The sequence below is a fragment of the Lontra canadensis genome, unplaced genomic scaffold (genome assembly GCF_010015895.1).
Source record: "Lontra canadensis isolate GAN:19392208 unplaced genomic scaffold, GSC_riverotter_1.0 scaffold133, whole genome shotgun sequence".
NCBI lineage: Eukaryota > Metazoa > Chordata > Mammalia > Carnivora > Mustelidae > Lontra > Lontra canadensis.
The window spans coordinates 4,058,550-4,081,432 of record NW_022631127.1 but is presented as its reverse complement, the minus strand read 5'-3'; positions in this window follow the sequence as shown (position 1 = coordinate 4,081,432).

Below are 22,883 nucleotides of genomic sequence, written 5' to 3'. Positions count from 1 at the left end.
CGCCTGGCGACACCACACCAAGAGATCATACACACAGCACACATACAACCTACACCCATGGGCTATGAAGAGAACTCACACATACAGGCATGCAACAACACAAACCCCTCCCACAGAGAACACAGACATACACAAGGCCCTCACTCGTCAAACAGAAAACTCACAGAATACACATACACCGCACACAACAAACCTACAACACACACACAAGAATGCATATCACCTCCCCATCATGACACGCATGGCCCCGATCCAACCTAGACTGCACAAGTGCCACATCCAAGACTCTGACAGGACAAACTGGGCACAAGCCTCACAGGGAAACAGAAAACAATCCCCAAGTTCATGACACTCACAAAGACACACACACACACACACAATGCATGCAAAACACACGATGCATGCCACACCCTTCCAAAACCATTCACTGTAGACATACACCATTCAAACTGATTCCACTGACCAGCAATGCAACAGATTAACCCCAAAAATGCCCCATACATTCTACACACTAGATCACCTGCATGGATTATTGATGTTACACCCAAACTCACTGAAGGGACACACAGTCCATGGCCTACCAAAACTCACATGCATGACAGACACCACAATCCTACCTCATGGATGACACACTCCAATCGCCTGGACCTCAAAAACACATCACACGTACATCTCACCCACAAAGCACGGATGTCACATGGACACATAGACAAACACCCACCCAAAGCCTATAGGCGTGCACCATGCAAAAACGAAATACGCCACAAACACACAGTCAGGCATCACCCATGCACCACACCACTACATAGGCAGGACACACACAGGACACTCAAAACATCCCATGATGCCAAACATGCATACCACGAAGTAATTCCAGAAATGGAACACAAAATACCCTGAAGAGTCACACAAAACCACAACAACAACACGGGAATGGACCCCAGAGACAGTGACCACACATATATACACCCACACAGACTGTGAAAACCCATGAACACCACACACAGCACTCAGAGCACACACACACACACACACACACACACACACACACACACACACACCTGAAGGGCAGCAGACATAGGCAACACCTCCCTCACTGGCACATGACACCTCCACCACATGCCATCCATACAGCGCCAAAACAAACCTCATGCCATCCAAACTATGCCCAGCAAAAACACCCCCACACATCCCACACTGAAACCACTTGTTTAACACACACCCAACTGATTCATACCACTCATCATTGTCCTGTCTTATACATGTCCATCACAAACCATATGCACATGACACAGACAAACTAGAGAACACACACACACACACCTACCCACATCCCTTAGACCACACACCCCACCCTTTGCTCCACACTCACTACACATCTTCCACCCAGAACACATATCTCTTGCACACACCACCCATACAAAACACAAATACACCACCACACCACCAAGACTCTCCACTCCACTATCGGCAATCAAGTCACTCACTCCCCTCACACTAACTCCACAGGCAACACAGGAATCACGGCACTTTCAGCACCCACAATCCGCACATTCACTGCCTACATACCACAACTCTACCCCTCACCCACACCTCACATCACTACACATGTACCACAGGAATTTCTCCTATTCATCACACACACCCAAGACATATGCCACACACACACAGTGAACCCATGCCAAAGCCAACACACACAGCCCTCTGATACATGGATCAATGCACACTGCACAGACAGCACAAATTACATGCATACACTCCATATGCAGGGGTCCCATCACAATACACACCACTTCTATACCAGAAGCTCACAACACTTAGCCCACTCATAAGCATGCCATGCACACACAACACAAATACCATGCACACACAACACAAACACCATACACACACCGCGATTCACCACACACAACAGGCATTTCCCACAAGCATACCACACAAAGACCACATTAATGGGCAACCCCCACACACCATGCACACACCATAGATTCCCCCCAAAACAACCCACCTTGTCCACCCTAATATACACCACACACAACAGAAGAAAAGAACACAAACAACCCACACACAACACATACCCCACTAACACAGTGCATGGATATCATGAGTACACACAACCTACCCCCCAACCATATGCACTGGAGGAACATCAAATAGCCACCATAGAAAACACATCTCTTTTTTTAAAATTGTACACATGAAAATTTAATGAATGGTTGTTTTAGGGCAGCAAACCCATTGAAATATTGATATATTTTTCTTTATCTTTCTACCTTTCTGCATTTCCAAATTTTTTCTTATGAGAATGTACAACTTTCATGTTGGCATGCTGTAAAAATGGTTCACTTAAAACTAATTACTCAGAAGTCTTATATGTAGTTGGCATCTGTTGGATACTCTAGAATCAAGACCAGTCCAAGGGAAAGTGTAAGTGTTTTGAAAATCATAAAATATCATAGAACCTATAAGGTGTTATGGTTTTTGTTGTTGTTGTTTTTAATAAATTTTATTTTTTTTAAACATACAATATATTTTTATCCACAGGGTACAGGTCTGTGAATCGCCAGGTTTACACATTTCACAGCACTCACCATAGCACATACCCTCCCCAATGTCCATAAGCCCACCCCCCCTCCCACGCCCCCCTCCCTCCATCAACCCTCAGTTTGTTTTGTGAGATTAAGAGTCACTTATGGTTTGTCTCCCTCCCAATCCCAACTTGTTTCATTTACTCTTCTCCTACCCCCTTAACCCCCCATGTTGCATCTCCTCTCCCTCATATGAGGGAGATCATATGATAATTGTCTTTCTCCGACTGACTTACTTCGCTAAGCATGATACCCTCTAGTTCCATCCACGTCGTCGCAAATGGCAAGATTTCATTTCTTTTGATGGCTGCATAGTATTCCATTGTGTATATATACCACATCTTCTTTATCCATTCGTCTGTTGATGGACATCTAGGTTCTTTCCATAGTTTGGCTATTGTAGACATTGCTGCTATAAACATTCGGGTGCACGTGCCCCTTCGGATCACTACATTTGTATCTTTAGGGTAAATACCCAGTAGTGCAATTGCTGGGTCATAGGGTAGTTCTATTTTCAACATTTTGAGGAACCTCCATGCTGTTTTCCAGAGTGGTTGCACCAGCTTGCATTCTCACCAACAGTGAAGGAGGGTTCCCCTTTCTCCGCATCCTTGCCAGCATCTGTCATTTCCTGACTTGTTAATTTTAGCCATTCTGACTGGTGTGAGGTGATATCTCATTGTGGTTTTGATTTGTATTTCCCTGATGCCGAGTGATATGGGGCACTTTTTCATGTGTCTGTTGGCCATCTGGATATCTTTTTTACAGAAATGTCTATTCATGTCCTCTGTCCATTTCTTGATTGGATTATTTGTTCTTTCAGTGTTGAGTTTGCTAAGTTCTTTATAGATTTTGGACACTAGCCCTTTATCTGATATGTCATTTGCAAATATCTTCTCCCATTCTATCAGTTGTCTTTTGGTTTTGTTTACTGTTTCCTTTGCTGTGCAAAAGCTTTTGATCTTGATAAACACATCTCCATCATACACCAAAGCCACATAAAACACACAAGACACACACCATATCCATCAGACTCATGACCTGCATGCACTAAACACACATCTAGCACAGAGATACACTCACTTTTTCAACACACCTATGGAAAACACATAACCACATCAAGATTCAGAACACTTCTCAGATTCAAACTAGCTGAAACAACACCAACCACTCAAACAGTCACACACACACACACACACACACACACACACACACACACACAGAGTCCTGCTTCCTTCTGCTATGCTTATGCATGGCCAGGTTGTCTCCTTTCCTAGGATAACTGACATGCCTTGCTGAACAAGAAAACATTGTTCACCCCTGCCCAGAATGCTGCATAAAAGGGTGTGTTCTGAAAGAACCCTTGCCTGGTAGAGTGCGCTGAGTCCCATTTCCAAACACTTGAGAGTCGCCCCCCCACCAAAGCACCCCAGCTCTCCCTGAACAACTCCTAATGCTAGTCATCATGGGAAGGACAGGGACAGGAGCCAGGTCCAGAAGCGTTGATTGGCTTCTGGCAGAAATGACCCAGCCGCTGCTGACAGGGCTCCCAGGTGTAGCCTCTGGAAGTGCCCTTTGCTGAGCCCACAGCTGTTTTTTATTCCTGATATAGGAAGATCGCTAGGAAAGTGTGCTTGTTACTCCCTTCCTTTTGGACATCATCACATGCCCCACTGTACTGAAGAAATCTGGCCCTCGATATCCACTTCCATGCATTGCTTCTCATTCTATCCTAGCGTCAGGCCTGAGGCCATTCGAGTCTTGTGTCTCAGTGAACCTGGGTGTCTGGACAAGACCATGGGCCTGTACATTAGGTTGGGCCCCAGGATCCGCTACAATCTGATCTGAGAAATACATGGACATGGGGAGGGATAGGGGATTGTCATATGGCAGCAGTGGATGGGCTGGAGGTTCTCAGAGACACCTGGTCACATTTCCATAGCCAAGGGAAACAGTGTTAATCCAACTGTCAGATTGAATTCATTCCCATTGGAATGGACCACATTGGCCCTCCTGTATCTCTTCTCCCAAGCTTGCTGACTTTTGATCCTTCCCTTGGCTGACATTCCTGGGATATGGAGCTGTCATTCACACAGCCAGCACTCATTGGTCGGTGGCAAGTTTCGCTTGTGGTCCTGTGCTCAGTGAGAGCAGTCAGGGTCACATATGGCCAAGGAATCTTGGGCTGCTGCTTGTGACTGCATGCTGCTTGGCTGCATGGAGTAAGAACTAGAATGGGTGATCAGCTGACTCTATTCTTTGACTGCCTCTGATGCCTCTGTTCTGAAGACTGGATGGCAAGGGTGGGCAGAATATTCTGCCGGTACTGGTGAGGCCTTCTTCAGAGCAGAACATTTTCGGGGAATATTAACCGAAGGCCCAGTTGCAAACCGAGAAGCTTCCACAGAGAGTAATCGACCACTGCAGGGCCTGAAAGGCTGCTATCTCTAGTCACTGGCTTGAAGGGTGGAGAAATACCTAAGGCCAGATGCAGTTCCTCCTCTTTCTAAAAGAGAAATGGAAGCCTCTGGCTGACCAAGTCTCTGCTGTCGCCAGTGGAGATTTCCCGTCGCCTGAATCCACACTTGTGTTTTAGTCCTGAGAAAGTCAACTCGTTGGGAGACTGGGCTACTGCTTCCATTCTGAATATCATTGTTTCATTTGTAAAAGCAGGGTTGGGGGTGCTCAAGACTTGAGGGAGGGGCAGAGTGAGAGAATCTTCGTGGAGACTCCCCACAGAGCACACAGGAGTACAAGGACGTTCCATTCCACCACCCATGAAACCATGACCTCGGCTGCAACCAAGAGTCAGATACTTAATGCACAGAGACCATCAGGTGCTATTATCTTTCTCTTTTTCTGAAACTAGAGGGGCCCTATAAATCATTCTGTGTCCGTTTCAAAAAACCATATTCTCCCTTGAAAGAGGACACTCCCACATACTTCTCAGGACTGTGGTTATGTGGCAGCACATGGCCCCTCCCAGTTGGGTTTTCAGAACACCTGGCACATCTGAAAACTTCAGGTGTCTGCAGAGGCTCAGCAGGAAACATTGGTGGAGAGGCCCAACGGGTGGTTTGGATGAGAGGTGGCCTCAATCCTTGGGTAAGGGAAACAAACTTATATGTGTCTTTCCTTGGTTGAAGATTCTGTGTGTTTCACTTTCTGTGCAGATCCCCATAAAAGGCTCTCCTGAAATCTTCTGTATTTCGAACTGTGTCTTGGCTCACATTCAGGGGTCATGGAGCTCTCACTCTTACAGAATCGTCCCACATTTTGATCAATCCTAGTTTTGTTTCTGAGTTCAGCCATCATAGTTGGTGTCTGATATCGCCCCACAAAACGATGATCCTCCAACCCAGTGCAGGCTCTGTGCAAGGCCCAGTGGTTAGTGCCCCAATGATTAGCCATACAATCACCAAACACATGCCCTCTCTCACTGACTGCACTGTATAGAACACATAGCAAGGCACACCCCGCGGGGCCCACAAAGCTCCTGTACACTGACGCATACCATCACACGCCAGAGCACCAACTGCACATACACACCATGTACAACCCATCGCCTGCCAACACCGCACCAAGAGATCACACACACAGCACACATACAACCTCCACCCATGGGCTATAAAGAAAGCACACCCATACAGGCATACACCACACACACACCCCTCCCAGAGAGAACACAGACATAGACACGGCCCTCACTCGTCCCACAGAAAACTCACAGAATACACATACACTACACACAACAAACCTACACCACACACACGAATGCATATAACCACCCCGTCACCATACACAGGGCCCCAATGTAACCTACACTGCACAAGTGTGACACCGAAGACTCTCGCAGGACCAAAGGAGCACAATCCTCACAGGGAAACTTAGAAAACAATCCTCAAATTCACAACACTCACAAACACACATACACACTCATGCACACACAATGCGTGCAAAACACTCGAGGCACACCACACATCCATCCAAAACCATGCACTGCAGACATACACCATTCACACCCATTTCATCCACCTCCAATGCAACAGAGTCACCTCCAAAACACTCCATACCTTCTGCACATATAGATCACCTGCATGGATCATCGATGTTACAGGCAAACTCATCGAAGACACACAGTCCATGTCCTACCAAAACTCACATGCATGACACACACCACAAACCTACCTCAAGGATGACACACTCCCCTTGCCTGTAACTCACACACTCATCACACGTACACCTCACACACACAACACGTACGTCACATGGACAAATGAACAAACACCCACCCAAAGCCTACAGATGTGCACTCCACATAAACGAAATATGGCACACACACACAGGCAGACACACTATACCCTGAATTGTCACACAACACCTACAACACCAACACAGGTAAGACCCCAAGAGACAGCTGCCAACCATATACCATAATGACAAACAGACTGTGAAAACCCATGAATGCCACACACAGCACTCAGAGCACACACTCATACACACACACCGGAAGGACAGCAGGCATAGGCAACACCTCACTCACTGGCACATGACACCTCCAACACTCGCCATCCCTACAGCGTCAACACACACCTCATGCCATCCAAACTATGCCCAGCAAAAACACCCCCACACACCCCACACTGAAACCACATGTTTAACACACACCCAACCGATTCATACCACTCATTGTTGTCCCGTCTTGCTCATATCCATCACAAACCATATACACATGACACAGACAACCTAGAGAACACAGTTACACACCAACCCATATCATTGAGACCACACACACGACCTTATGCTCCACACTCACTACACCTCTTCCACCCAGAACACATATCTCCTGCACACACCACCCATACAAAACACAAAGCACCACCGCAACACCAAGTCACTCCACTCCGTAATGGGCAATCAGGTCACCTACTCCCCTCTCACACACTCCACAGATAACACAGGTATCACGGCACTTTTAGCCCCCACGCATCCAGTACCTACATACCTCAACTCTACCTCTCACCCACACCTCACATCACTACACGTGTACCACAGGAATTCCTCATATTCATCACACACACCCCAGACATATGACAAACACACACAGCGAACCCATGCCAAAGCCCACACACAGCCATCTGATACATGGATCAATGCACACTGCACAGACAGCATAAATTACATGCATACACTCCATATGCAGGGGTCCCATCACAACACACACCACTTCTATACCAGAAGCTTACAACAAATAGCCCTCCCACAAGCACGACATGCACACACAACACAAACACCATACACATGCTGCAATACACCACACACACCAGGCATCTCCCACAAGCATACCGCACAGAGACCACATTAATGGGCAACCCCCACACACCATGCACACACCATAGATACCCCAAACTCAGCCCACCTCATCCACCCTAATCTACACTGTACACACACCATAAGAAAAGAACACAAACAACCCACACACAACACATACCCCACTAACAGTGCATGGCTAGCATGCATACACACCACCTACCCCCCACCCATACATATTGGAGAAACATCAAATATCCACCATAGGAAACACATTTCCATCACACACCAAAGAAATGTAAAACTAACAAGACACACAACATATCCATCGCACTCGTGACCTGTATGCACTCAGCACACCTCTAGCACAGAGATACACTCAATTTTTCAACACACCTATGGAAAACACACATCCACCTTAAGAGTCAGAACAACTGTCAGATTGAAATCACGCTGAGAAAACACTGACCACACACAAAGTCACACACACACACACACACACGGACACAGAGTTCTGCTTCCTTCTTGGGTGGAGGGTGTCAGCCTCCTTACACATAGCCAGGTTATCCTCTCAGTTGAGGAAAGAAGATAGAACAAGGACGGTCCTGGGCATGTTGGAAAATGTCTCTGAAGTGCAGACTACGGCTCTTAGGCCTCCAAAACCTGTATTGCCAGAGCACCACCTGTGGTCATCCACACTGTCTACCTCAGTTGAAAGCACTTCAAACGTCCTGAGGGAAGTGTGTTTTAGGACGGACTCATGACACAGTTCTGGCTGTGCAAAGTTGGAAGCTGTTGGAAATGAATGTGTTGAAAATATAAAGAGTCGCGTACAGAGCCCTATCCTGGACTTCCATTACAGTGACCATAGGAAGGTTTGTGTTCCCAGAAACTCCTTCAGGCAGGCACCCATTCGTGGCAGTGTCTCCCCAGTTGTGGAAAGAAGATAGGACAAGGACAGACACTGGGTAGGTTGAGTACTGGGAGTGAAGTGCCGACTACGGCCCTAGCTGTATAAATCATATATTGGCAGAGCTCCACGTGTGGTCATCCACACTGTCTACCTCTGTTAAAATGTTTCAAATGTCGTGAGAGAAGTGTGCTTTAGGCTGGACTCGCGACAGGGTTGAGGCTTCGGAAAGTGGGAACTGTTGGACCTGTCTGTGTTGAAAACAAGAAGAGTCACATACAGGGCACTTACCAGTGGCCATAGGAAGGTCTCTGTTCAGGGAAACTCCTTCAGGCTGACACACATCCATGGCAGTGTCTTCTCAGTTCAGGAAAGAAGACAGAGCAAGGACGGACACTGGGCAGGTTGGGTACTGTGAGTGAAGTGTAGGTTATGACTCTTAAGAATCCAAAACATATATTGGCAGAGCACGACCTGTTGGTCTACCACACTGTCTAACTATGTTGAAAACACCTAAAACGTCATGAGGGAACTGTGCTTTAGGATGGCCTCGCAATAGGGTTGAGGCTGTCAAAAGTTGGAAGCTGTTGGAACTGACTGAGTGGAAAACATGAAGAGTCACATACATAGCCCTAGTCTGGGACTTCCATCATGGTGACCATAGGAAGGCCTGTGTTCAGGAAAACTCCATCAGTCAGACACCCATTCGTGCCAGTGTCTTCCCAGTTGAGGAAAGAAGATAGAACAAGGACGGACTCAGGGAAGGTTGGATACTGTGGGTGAAGTTCAGGCTATGGCTCTTAGGCGTCCAAAACATATACAGGAAGGGCACAAACTGTGGTCATCCACACTGTCTTCCTGTGTTGTAAACACTTCAAACATCGTGAGGGAAGGGGCGCCTGGGTGGCTCAGTGGGTTGAAGCCTCTGCCTCCAGTTCTGGTCATGATCCCAGGGTCCTGGGATCAAGCCCCACATCGGTCTGCTCAGCGGGAAGCCTGCTTCCTCCTCTCTCTGACTGCTTCTCTGCCTACTTGTAATCTCTGTCTCTCAAATAAATAAATAAAATCTTAAAAAATAAACATCGTGAGGGAAGTGTGCTTTAGGAGGGACTCGCGACAGGGCTGAGGCTGTCAAAAGTTGGAAGCTGTTGGAAGTGACTGTGTAGAAAACATGAATAGGCGCATACAGGGCCCTAGTCTAAGACATCCATGTGGGGAACATAGGAAGGTCTGTGTTCAGGGAAACTTCTTCAGGTGGACACATAATCGTGGCAGTGTCTTCCCAGTAGAGGAAAGGAGATAAAACAAGAAGAGACATTGGGCAGGTTGGATACTGTGAGGGAAGTGAAGTCTACGGCTCTTAGGTGTCTAAATCATATATTGGCAGAGCACCACCTGTGGTCATCCACACTCTCTACCCCTTTAGAAAACACTTCAAACGTCGTGACGGAAGTGTGCTCTTGGATGGACTAGCGACAGTGTTGAGTCTTTCAGAAAGTGGAAGTTGTTGGAAAGGACTTGTTGAAAACGTGAAGTGTCACTTACAGGTTGCCCGTCTCGGACGTCCATACCGGTGACCATAGGAATGTCTTTGATCAGGCAAACTCCTCTGGCATACACCCATTCATGGCAGTGTCCTCTCAGTTAAGGACAGAAGACAGAACAAGGACGGACTCTGTGCAGGTTGGATAATGTCTGTGTAGTGCAGCCTACAGCTCTTAGGCCTCCAAAATGTATATTGTGAGTGCACGACATGTGGTCATCCACACTGTCTACCTCATTCAAAAGTGCTTCAAACATCGTGAGGGAAGTGTGCTTTAGGACAGACTCGCGACAGGGTTAAGGATGTGCAAAGTTGGAAGCTGTTGGAAATGATGTGTTGAAAACATGAAGAGTTGCGTACAGAGCCCTATCCTGGGACTTCCATTATGGTGACCATAGGAAGGTCTGTGTTCATGGAAACTCCTTCAGGAAGAAACCTATTCGTGGCAGAGCCTTCCCAGTTGAAGAAAGAAGATAGGACAAGGGCGTATACTGGACAGGTTGGGTACTGGGAGATAAGTGCCATCTACGGCTCTTAGGTGTCTAAATTGTATTTTGGCAGAGCGCCACCTGTGGTCATCCACACTGTTTACCTCTGTCAAAAACGCTTCAAACGTCGTGAGGGAAGTGTGCTCTAGGACGGACTAGCGACAGGGTTGAGGCGGTCAGAAGGTGGAAGCTTTGGATCTGACTGTGTGGAAAACATAAAGAGTCGCATACAGGGCCCCAGTCTCAGACGACCATACCGGTGACAATAGAAACGTCTGTGTTCAGGGAAAATCCTTCATGCGGACACCAGTTTGTGGCAGTGTCTTCCCAGTTGAGGAAAGAATTAGAACAAGAGTGGACTCGGGCAGGTTGGATACTGTGAGTGAAGTGCAGGCTACAGCTCTTAGTGGTCCAAACGTATAGTGGCAGAGCACGATCTCTGCTCATCCACACTGACTTCCTCTATTGAAAACACTTCAAACACCATGAGGGAAGTTTGCTTTAGGATGGATATGCAACGGTGTTGAGGCTGTGGAAAGTTGGAAGCTGTTGGACCTGTCCATTTTTGAAAACCTGAAGAGTCGCATATAGGGCCCATACCAGTGATCATAGGAAGGTCTCTGTTCAGGGAAACTCCTTTAGGCGGACACCCATTCATAGCAGTGTCTTCTCAGTTGAGGAAAGAAGATAGAACAAGGACGGACTCTGGGCACTTTGGATATTGTGAGTGAAGTGCAGGTTACGGCTTGTAGGGGTTCAAAACGTATATTGCCAGAGCATGAACTGTGTTTATCCACACTGTCTACCTCAGTCTAAAGCGCTTTAAACGTCATGAGTTAAGTGTGCTTTCAGATGGACTCATGACAGGATTGAGGCTACCAAAGGTTGGAAGTTGTTGGCTCTGACTGTGTTGAAAACATGAAGAGTCGCGTACAGGGCCCTTACCGGTGACCATCATATGGTCTCTGTTCAGAAAAATTCTTTTATCAGACACCGATTCCTGGCAGTGTCTTTTCAGTTCAGGAAAAAAGACAGAACAAGGTCGGACACAGGGCAGGTTGGATACTCTGAGTGAATTGTAGGCTATGGTTCTTAGGCGTCCAAAATGTATATTGGCAGAGCACGACCTGTGGTCATCCACACTGTCTTCCAATGTTGAAAACGCCTCAAAATTCTGAGGGAAGTGTGCTTTAGATTGGACTCGTGACAATGTTGAGGCTATGGAAAGTTGGAAGGTGTTGGAACTGACTGAGTGGAAAACATGAAGAGTCACGTACAGAGCCCTAATCCAGGACTTCCATAACAGTGACTATAGGAAGGTCTGTGTTTATGAAAACTCCATCAGTCAGACACCCATTCGTGGCAGTGTCTTCCCAGTTGAGGAAAGCAGACAGAACAAGGACAGACTCTGGACAGGTTGGATACTCTGGGTTAAGGGCAGGCAACGGCCCTTAGGCTTCCAAAACATGGAATGGCAAAGCACAAACTGTGGCAATCAAAACTGTCTACCTCTGCCGAAAACTCTTCAAAAGTAGTGAGGGAAGTGTGCTTTAGGACGGACTCGCGACAGTTTGGAGATGATGGAAAGATGGAAGCTGTTGGAACTGAATGTGTTGAAAATATGAAGAGTCACATGCAATGCCCTAGTCACAGATGTCTATACTGTTGAACATAGAAGGTCTGTGTTCAGTGAAAATTCTTTAGGCTGACCCACATTTGCAGCAGTGTCTTCACAGCTGAGGAAAGAAGATAGAACAAGGACCAACTCTGGGCAGGTTGGATACTCAGTGATGAGTGCTTGCCACAGCCCTTAGGCTTCCAAAACTTCAAAAGGCAAAGTACGAGCTGTGTTCATCCAAACTGATTACTTCTGTCAGAATTGCTTCCAACGTGGTAAAGGAAGTGTGCATTTGATGAACTCATGACAGATTTGAGAGCATCGATATATGGAATCTATTGGTACTGACTGTGTTGAAAATATGAAGAGTCGCATATAGCGCAGTAGTCATGGACTTCCATACCGATTACCACAGGAAGCTCTATGTTCATAGAAACTCCTTCAGGCAGACACCCAATCGCAGAAGTGTCTTCGCAGTTGAGGAAAGAAGATAAAAAAAGGACAGATTCTAGGTAGGTTGGATACTCTGCCATAAGTGCTGGCCACTCCCTTAAGCTTCCAATACATGGAATGGCAGAGCACAACATCTCGTCATCCAAATTGTCTAACTCTGTCAAGGAGGCTTCAAACCTGGTAGGGGCATGTATATTAGGATGGACTCATGACAGTTTTGAGAGGGTCGAAACATGGAAGCTGTTGGAACTGACTGTGTTGAAAACATGAAGAGTCGCATACAGGGCCCTAGTCTTGGACGTACATACCGGAGACCATAAGAAGGTCTGTGTTTAGTGAAACTTTTTCAGGCTGACCCCCATTCATGGCAGTGTCTTCCCAGTTGAGGAAAAAAGATAGAACATGGATGAGCTCTGGGAAGTTTGGATACTCAGGGTTAAGTGCAGGCCATGGCCTTTGGCTTCCAAATAGTGGAATGGCAGAGTAAGAGCAGTGTTAATCCAAACTGTCTACCTCTGTCAAAACAGCTTCAAACGTGGTAAGGGAAGTGAGCTTTAGGATGGACTCGCAACAGTTTGAGAGGTTCAAAACATGGAAGCTGTTGGAAATGACTGTGTTTAAAACATGAAGAGTCCCGTACAGATCCCTAGTCTCAGACGTCCATACCGGTGACCATTGGAAGGGCTGTGTTCAGTGAAACTTCTTCAGGTGGACACCCATTCATGGCAGAGTATTTCAAGTTGAGGAAAGAAGGTAGAACAAGGAGGGACTCTGGACAGCTTGGATACACAGGGTTAAGTACAGGCCACGGCCCTTAGGCTTCCAAAACATGGAATGGCAGAGCAAGACATGTGGTCATCCAAACTGTCTAATTCTGTCGAAAAGGGATCAAACCTGGTAAGGAATGTGAGCTTTAGGACAGACTTGTGTCAGTTTTCAGAGGATAGAAACATGGAAGATGTTGGAGCTGACTGTGTTAAAAACATGAAGAATCTCCTACAGGGCGCTAGTCTTGGATCCATACCAGTGACCATAGGAAGGTCTGAGTTTAGTGTAACTCTTTCCAGTGGACCCCATTTGCAGCATTGTATTCGCAGTTGAGGAAAGAAGATAGAAAAAGGACAGATTCTAGGAAAGTTGTATACTCTGAGTTAAATGTAGGCCACGGCCCTTAGGCTTCCAAAACTTGGAATGGCAGAGCACGACATGTGGTCATCCAAACTGTCTACCTCTTTTCGAAAATGCTTCAAATGTGGTGAGGGAAGTGTGCTTTAGGACTGACACGCGACAGTTTTGAGAGAAGCAGAACATGGAAGTTGTTGGAACTGATGGTGTTGAAAACATGAAGAGTCACATGCCTCGCTCTGGTCACCAATGTCCATACCGGTGACCATAGGAAGATATGTGTTCAGTGAAACTTCTTCAGGTGGATACCCATTCATGGCAGTGCCTTCCCCGTTGAAGAAAGAAGATAGAACAAGGACGGACTCTGGGAGGTTGGATAATCAGTGTTAAGGGCAGGTCATGGCCCTTAGGCTTCTAAAACATGGAATGGCAGAGTATGACATGTGGTCATTCAAACTGTCTACCTCTATGGAAAGGCTTCAAACCTAGTAAGGGATGTGTGCTTTAGGAAGGACTCGTGACAGTTTGGAGAAGGTCGAAACATGGAAGCTGTTGGAATTGATTGTGTTGAAAACATGAAGAATCATGTACAGAGCCCTAGGTTCAGACATCCATACCGGTGACCATAGGAATGTCTGTATTGAGGGAACTTCTTCAGGCGGACACCCAATCATGGCAGTGTCTTCCCATTTGAGGAAAGAAGATAGAACAAGGACGGGCTCAGGTCAGTTTGAATACTCTGGGTTCCGTGCAGGCCATGGCCCCTAGGCCTCCAAACATGGAACTGTCAATCACGGCCTTAGTCATCCAAACTGTCTACCTCTGTGGAAAAGCCTTCACACCTGGTAAAATATGTGTGCATTAGGATGGTCTCACCACACTTTAGAGATGGTCGAAACATGGCCACTGTTGGAACTGAATGTGTTGAAAATATGAAGAGGCGCTAGTCTCGGACTTCCATACCGGTGACCATCACAAGGTTTGTGTTCCGTGAAACTTATTAAGGCAGACAACCATTCATGGCAGTGTCATTCCAGTTGAGAAAAGAAGATACAACAAGGAACGGCTCTGGGAAGGTTGGACAATCTGTGTTAAGGGCAGGCCATGGCCATTAGGCTTCCTAAGTGGAATGGCAGAGTACACGCTGTGTTCATCCAAACTGTCTACTTCTGTCAAAAAGGCTTCAAACTTGGTAAGGGATGTGTGCTTTAGGACGTACTTGTGACAGTTTTGAGAAGGTCGAAACATGGAAGCTGTTGGAACAGACTGTGTTGAAAACATGAAGAGTCATGTGCAGGGACCTAGTCTTGAACGTCCATACCAGTGACCATAGGAAGTTCTGTGTTCAGAAAAATTCTTCAGGCAGACCCCTTTCACGGCAGTGTATTCAAGGTTGAGGAAAGAAGATAGAAAAAGGATGGACTCTAGCATGTTGTATTCTCTGAGTTAAGTGTAGGCCACGGCACTGAGACTTCCCAAAAATGGAATAGCAGAACACAACCTATGGTCATGCGGTCTACCTCTGTAAAAACTCTTCAAATGTAGTGAGGGAAGTGTGCTTTAGGAAAGATTCACGACAGTTTTGAGAAGGTTGAAACATGGAAGCTGTTGGAACTGACTGTGCTGAAAACATGGAGAGTCGCATACAGGGCCCTTGTCTCAGAAGTCCATACTGGTGGCCATAGGAAGGTCTGTGTTCAGTGAAACTTCTTCAGGCAGACCCCCATTCCCGGCAGCGTCTTCGCAGTTGAGGAAAGAAGACTGAACAAGTTTGGACTCTCGGCAGCTTGTATACTCTGAGGTAAGTGGAGGCCATGGCCCCTTGGCTTCCAAAACGTTGAATGGGAGAGCATGACATTTGGTCATCCAGTCTAACTCTGTAGGAAACTCTTCAAATGTGGTGAGGGAAGTGTGCTTTAGGACAGACTAGTAACAGTTTTGAGAGGGTCGAAAATGGAAACTGTTGGAATTGACGGTTTTGAAAACTTGAAGAGTCACATACTTTGTCCTAGTCTCCGATGTCCATACTGGTGACCATATGAAGGTGTGTGTTCAGTGAAACTTCTTCAGGAGAACACTCATTCATGTCGGTGTCTTCCAATTGAGGAAAGAAGATAGAACAAGGACGGACTCTGGGCAGGTTGGATACTCAAGCTTAAGTGCAGGCCACGGACCTTAGGCTTCCAAAACATGGAATGGCAGAGAACGACCTGTGGTCATCCAAACTGTCTACCTCTGTTGAAAACGCTTCAAATCTGGAAAGAGAAGTGTGCTTCTGGATGGAATTGCACAGTTTTGAGAAGGGTGAAACATAGAAGCTGTTGGAACTGACTGTGTTGAAAACATGAAGAGTCGCGCACAGAGCCCGAGTCTCGGATGTCCATACTGGTGACCACAGGAAGGACTGTGTCCAGTGAAACGTCTTCAGGCCCACACCCATCCATGGCACTGTCTTCCCTGTAGAGGAAAGAGGATAAAACAAGGAGGGAATCTGGACAGATTGCACACTCTGGGTTAAGTGCAGGTCGGGCCTTAGGCTTCCAAATCTTGGAATGGCAGAGCACGAACTTTGGTCATCCAAACTGTCTACCACTGGCCAAAACCCTTCAAATGAGGTGAGGGAAGTGTGCTTTAGGACAGACTTGGACAGATTGAGAGGGTTGAATCACGGAAGCTGTTGGAACTGACGGTGTTGAAAACATGAAAGCTCGCGTACAGAGCCCGAGTCTCGGAGATCCATACCGGTGACCATAGGAAGGTCTGTGTTCAGTGAAACTTCTTCAGGCAGACCCCCATTTGCAGCAGTGTCTTAGCAGTTGAGGAAAGAAGATGGAACAATTGGGGACTCTGGACAGGTTGGATATTCTATGATAAGGATAGGCCATGGCCCTTAGGCTACCAAAACATGGAATGTCAGAGCACGTCCTGTGGTCATCCAAACAGTCTACCTCTGTCGAAAAGCTTCAAACGTGTTGAGGGAAGAGTGCATTAGGACGGACTTGTTACAGTTTTGAGAGGGTTGAAACATGAAAGATGTTGAAACAGACTGAGTTTAAATCATGAAGAGTGGCATACAGCACCCTAGTCTCTGAAGTTCATACCGGTGACCATAAGAAGGTCTGTGTTCAGTGAAATTTCATCAGGGGGACACCCGTTCATGGCAGTGTCTTCCCAGTTGAGGAAATAAGATAGGACAGGGATGGACTCTGGGCAGGTTGGATACTCTGGGTTAAGTGCAGGCCACATCCCTTAGGCTTCCAAAAAATGGAATAGCTGAGCACGACTGTGGCCATCCAAACTGTTTACTTATGTCGAAAAGGCTTCAAACCTGGTAAGGGATATGTGCTTTAGGACAGAATCGTGACAGTTTTGAGAGGGTTGAAACACGGAAGCTGTTCAAACTGGCTGTGCTGAAAACATGAAGAGTCATGTACAGGGCCCTCGTTTCTGATCCATACCTGTGACCATAGGAGGGTTTGTGTTCAGTGTAACTTCAGGCAGACATCCATTCTTGGCCGTGTCTTCCCAGTTGAGGAATAAGATAGAACAAGGAGGGACTCTGGACAGGTTGGATACTTTGTGTTAAGTGCTGACCACAGACCTTAGGCATCCAAACCATGGAATGGCAGAGCACGACATCTGGTCAGCCAAACTGTCTAACTCTGTCAAAAAGCTTCAAACCTGAAAAGCGATGAGTGCTTTAGGGCAGACACAGAACAGTTTTGAGAAAGTAGAAACATGGAAGCTGTTGGAACTGATTGTTTTGAAAACCTGAAGATTCGCGTACAGGGCCCTAGTCTCAGACGTCCATACTGGTGACCATAGGAAGGTCTGTGTTCAGCAAAATTTCTTCAGTCAGACACCCATTCATCGCAGTGTCTTCCCAGTTGAGGAAAGAAGATGGAATAAGGACGAACTCTGTGCACATTTTATACTCTGAGTTAAGGGCAGACCATTGCCCTTAGGCTTCCAAAATGTGGAATGGCAGTTCACAACCTGTGGTCATCCAAAATGTCTACCTCGGTTGAAAATGCTTCAAACCTGGTAAGGGATGTGTGCTTTCAGATGGACTTGCGACAGTTTTGAGAAGGTTGAAACTTGGAAGCTGTTGGAATTGACTGTACTGATAACAGGAAGAGTTGCGTACAGGGCCCTAGTCTCAGAGGTCCATACCAGTGGCCATAGAAAGGTCGTTGTTCAGTGAAACTTCCTCAGGCGAACACCCATTCGTGGCAGTTTCTTCCCAGTTGAGGAAAGAAGAGAGAACAAGGATGGACGCTGGACAGGATGGATAATCTGGGTTAAGTGCAGGCCACTGCACTAGCTTCCAAAACATGGAAAGGGATCACGACATGTGGTCATCCAAAGTGTCTAACTCTGTCAAAAACAATTCAAATGTGCTGAGGGAAATGTCACTTAGATTGGACTCGTGACAACTTTGAGAGGGTTGAAACTAGGAAGCTGTTGGAACGGACTGTGTTGAAAACTTGAACAGTAGCGTACATTGCCCTAGTCTTGGACGTCCATACCAGTTACCATAGGAAGGTCTCTGTTCAGTGAAACTTCTTCAGTCGGACCCCCATTTGTGGCAGTGTATTCACAGTTGAGGCAAGAAGATAGAACAAGGATGGACTCTAGGCAGGTTGTATACTCTGAGTTAAGTGTAGGCAATGCCCTTTAGGCTTCCAATACATGGAATGCAGAGCATGACCTTTGGTCATCCAGTCAATATCAGTTGAAATCTCTTCAAACGTAGTGAGGGAAGTTTGCTTTAGGACGGACTCGTGAAAGTTTTGAGAGGGTAGAAAATGGAAGGTGTAGGAACTGACAGTGTTGAAAACATGAAGAGTCGAAGACTTTGCGCTAGTCTCCGACGTCCATACCGGTGACCATACGATGGTCTGTGTTCAGTGAAACTTCTGAAGGCAGACACCGATTCATGGCAGTCTCTTCCCAGTTGAGGAAAGAAGATAGGACAAGGACAGTCTCTGGCTGGTTGGATACTCAAGGTTAAGTGTTGGTCATGTCCCTTAGTCTTCCAAAACATGGAATGGCAGAGCACGAACTGTGGTCATCCCATATGTCTACCTCTGTCGAAAAGGCTTCAAACCTGGTAAGCAATGTGTGCTTTAGGACGGATATGTGACAATTTTGATAGGGTCGATATATGGAAGCAGTTGGAACTGACTGAGTTGAAAATATGAAGAGTCGTGTACAGGGCCCTAGTGTCAGACATCCATAGCTGTGACCATAGGAAGGTCTGTGTTCAGAGAAACTTCTTCGGGCAGACACCCAGTCGTGGCAGTGTCCTCCCCACTGAGGAAAGAAGATCCAAGAAGGACGGACTCTGGGCAGGTTGGATACTCTGTGTCAAGTGCAGGACACGGCCGTTAGGCTTCCAAAATGAGGAATGGCAGGGCACGAGCGGTGGTCATCCAAACTGTCTACCTTGTCAAAAAGCCTTCAAACCTGGAAGAAGAAGGATGCTTTAGGATGTAAATGTGACAGTTTTGAGAGGGTTGAAACATAGAAGCTGTTGGAACTAACTGTGTTGAAAACAATGAAGATTCACATACAGGGCCTTTGTCTTGGATGTCCATACCAGTGACCATAGGAAGGTCTGTGTCCAGTGAAACTTCTTCAGGTGGAAAATCATTCGTGGCAGTGTCTTCCAAATTGAGTAAAGAAGATAGAACAAGGACGGACTCTGGGCAGGTTGGATACTGTGAGTGAAGTGCAGGCTACAGCTCTTAGGGGTTCCAAACTTTTATTGGCAGAGCACGACCTGTGGTCATCCACACTGTTTTCCTCTGTCAGAAATGCTTCAAACATCGTGAGGGAAGTGTGATTTAGGATGCACTAGCTACAGGGTTGAGGATGTGGAAAGTTCGATGCTGTTGGAACTGAGTGAGTGGAAAACATGAAGAATCACGTACAGAGCCCTAGCCTGGGACTTCCATCATGGTGACCATAAGAACTTCTGTGTTCAGGAAAACTACTTCAGTCAGACACCCATTCGTGGCAGTGTCTTCCCAGTTGAGGAAAGAAGATAGAACAAGGACGGACTCAGGGCAGGTTGGATACTGTGAGTGAAGTGCAGGCTACGGTCTTTGGGGCCCAAAACGTATATTGGAAGGGCATGTCTTGTAGTCATCCACACTGTCTTCCTGTGTCAAATACGATTCAAACATCATGAGAGAAGTGTGTTTTAGGAGGGACTTGCGACAGGGTTGAGGCTTTCGAAAGTTGGAAGCTGTTGGAACTGATGGTGTGGAAAACATGAATAGGCACGTACAGGGCTCTAGTCTCGGACGTCCATACTGGAGACCATAGAAAGGTCTGTGTACAGGGAAAGTCATTTGGAAACCAATTTATGGCAGTGTCTTCCCAGTTGTGGAAAGAAGATACAACAACAATGGACACTGTGCATGTTGGATACTGTGAGAGAAATGCAGGCTACGGTTCTTAAGGGTCAAAAATGTATATTGCCAGAGAACAACCTATGCTCATTCACACTGTCTACCTCAGATGAAAACACTTTAAACGTTGTGAGGGAAGTGTGCTTTAGGATGGACTCGTGACTGGGTTGAGGCTGTGGAAAGTTGGAAACTGTTGGACCACTCTGTGTTGAAAACATGAAAAGTCACGTACAAGGCCCTTACTGGTGACAATAGGAAGGTCTCTGGTCAGGGACACTCCTTCAGATGGACAGCCATCCATCGCAGTTTCTTCTCAGTTGAGTAAAGAAGATAGAACAAGGCAGGCTCTGCACAGGTTGGATACTGTGAGTGAAGTGCCGTCTCTGGCTCATAGGCGTCTAAAATGTATATTGGCAGAGCAAGAACAGTGGTTATCCACACTGTCTACCTCTGTCGAAAATGCTTCAAATGTCATGAGGAAAGTGTGCTCCTGGACGAACTAGTGACAAGGTTGACGCTGTCGGAATTTAGAAGCTGTTGGAACTGACTGTGTGGAAAACATGAATAGGCGCATACAGGGCCCTAGTCTCAGACGTCCATACCGGTGACCATAGGAAGGTCTGTGTTCAGGGAAACCCCTTCATGGGGACACCAATTTTTGGCAGTGTCTTCCCAGTTGAGGAAAGAAGATAGAACAAGGACGGACTTTCGGCAGGTTGGATACTGTGAGTGAAGTGCAGGCTACGGCTATTAAGCTTCCAAAACATATAATGGCTAGTCATGACCTGTGGTCATCCACAATTTCTACCTCTTGTGAAAATGCTTCAAACGTTGTGAAGGAAGTGTGCTTTAGGATGGACTCGCGACAGGATTGAGGCTATGGAAAGTTGGAAACTGTTGGAACTGATTGTGTTGAAAACAAGAAGAATAGCGTACAGGGCATTTACCAGAGACCATCAGATGGTTTCTTTTCAGCGAAATTCTTTCAGGCAGACACCCATGCATGGCAGTGTCTTCTCAGTTGAGGAAAGAAGAACAAGGACGGACTCTGGGCCTATTGGATACTGTGAGTGAAGTACAGTCTATGGTTCTTAGTCCTCCAAAACGTGTATTGCCAGAGCACAACCTGTGGTCATCCACACTATCTACCTTTGTTGAAAGTGCATCAAAAGTCATGAGGGAAGTATGCTTTAGGACGGACTCACGACTGGGTTGCCGCTCTGCAAAGTTGGGAGCTGTTGGAACTGACTGAGTGGAAAACATGAAGAGTCACGTTCAGAGCCCTAGTCAGGGACTTCCATACCGGTGACCATGAAAACGTCAGTGTTCAGGAAAACTCCTTCAGTCAGACATCCATTCGTGGCAGTGTTTTCCCATTTGAGGAAAGAAGATAGAACAAGGACGGACTCTGGGCAGGTTGGATACTGTGTGTGAAGAGCAGGCTACGGCTCTTAGGCGTCCAAAACATATATTGGAAGTGCACGACCTGTGGCCATCCACACTGTCTACCTATGTAGAAAACGCTTCCAACTTCGTGAGGGAAATGTGCTTTAGGATGCACTAGCAACAGAGTTGAGGCTGTGCAATGTTGGAAGGTGTTGGAAATGACTGTGTTGAAAACATGAAGAGTCGCGTTCAGAGCCCTAGCCTGGGACATCCATTGCAGTGACCATAGGAAGATCTGTGTTCAGGGAAATTCCTTCAGGGCGACACACATTCTTGGCAGTGTCTTCCAATTGTGGAAAGAAGATAGAACAAGGACGGACACTGGGCAGGTTATTACTGTGAGTGAAATGCCGTCTACAGCTCTTAGGCGTCTAAATCGCATATTCGCAGAGAACCACCTGTGGTCATCCACACTGTCTACCTCTGTCAAAAATGTTTCAAACATAGTGAGGGAAGTGTGCTCTTGGAAGGACTAGCGACAAGGTTGAGGCTGTCAGAAGTTGTAAGCTGTTGGACCTGACTGAGTGAAAAAAATGAAGAGCGGCATACAAGGCCCCAGTCTTGGATGTCCATACTGGTGACCATAGGAAGGACTGTGTTCAGGGAAACTCCTTCATGGGGACAACAATTTTTGGCAGTGTCTTCCCAGGTGCAGTAAGAAGATAGAACAACTATGGACTCTGTGCATGTTGGATACTGTGAGTGAAGTGCAGGCTACGGCTCTTAGGGGACCAAATTGTATAGTGGCAGAGCATGACCTGTGCTCATCCACACTGTCTACCTCAGGAGAAAACACTTCAAACATCTTGAGGGATGTGTGCTTTAGGACGGACTCCCGACAGGGTTGAGGCTGTCAAAAGGTGGAAGCTCTTCGAACTGGCTGTGTGGAAAACATTAATAGTCGCGTACAGGGCCCTACTCTCAGACGTCCATACCGGTGGCCATAGGAAGGTCTGTGTTCAGCGATACACTTTCAGGCAGAC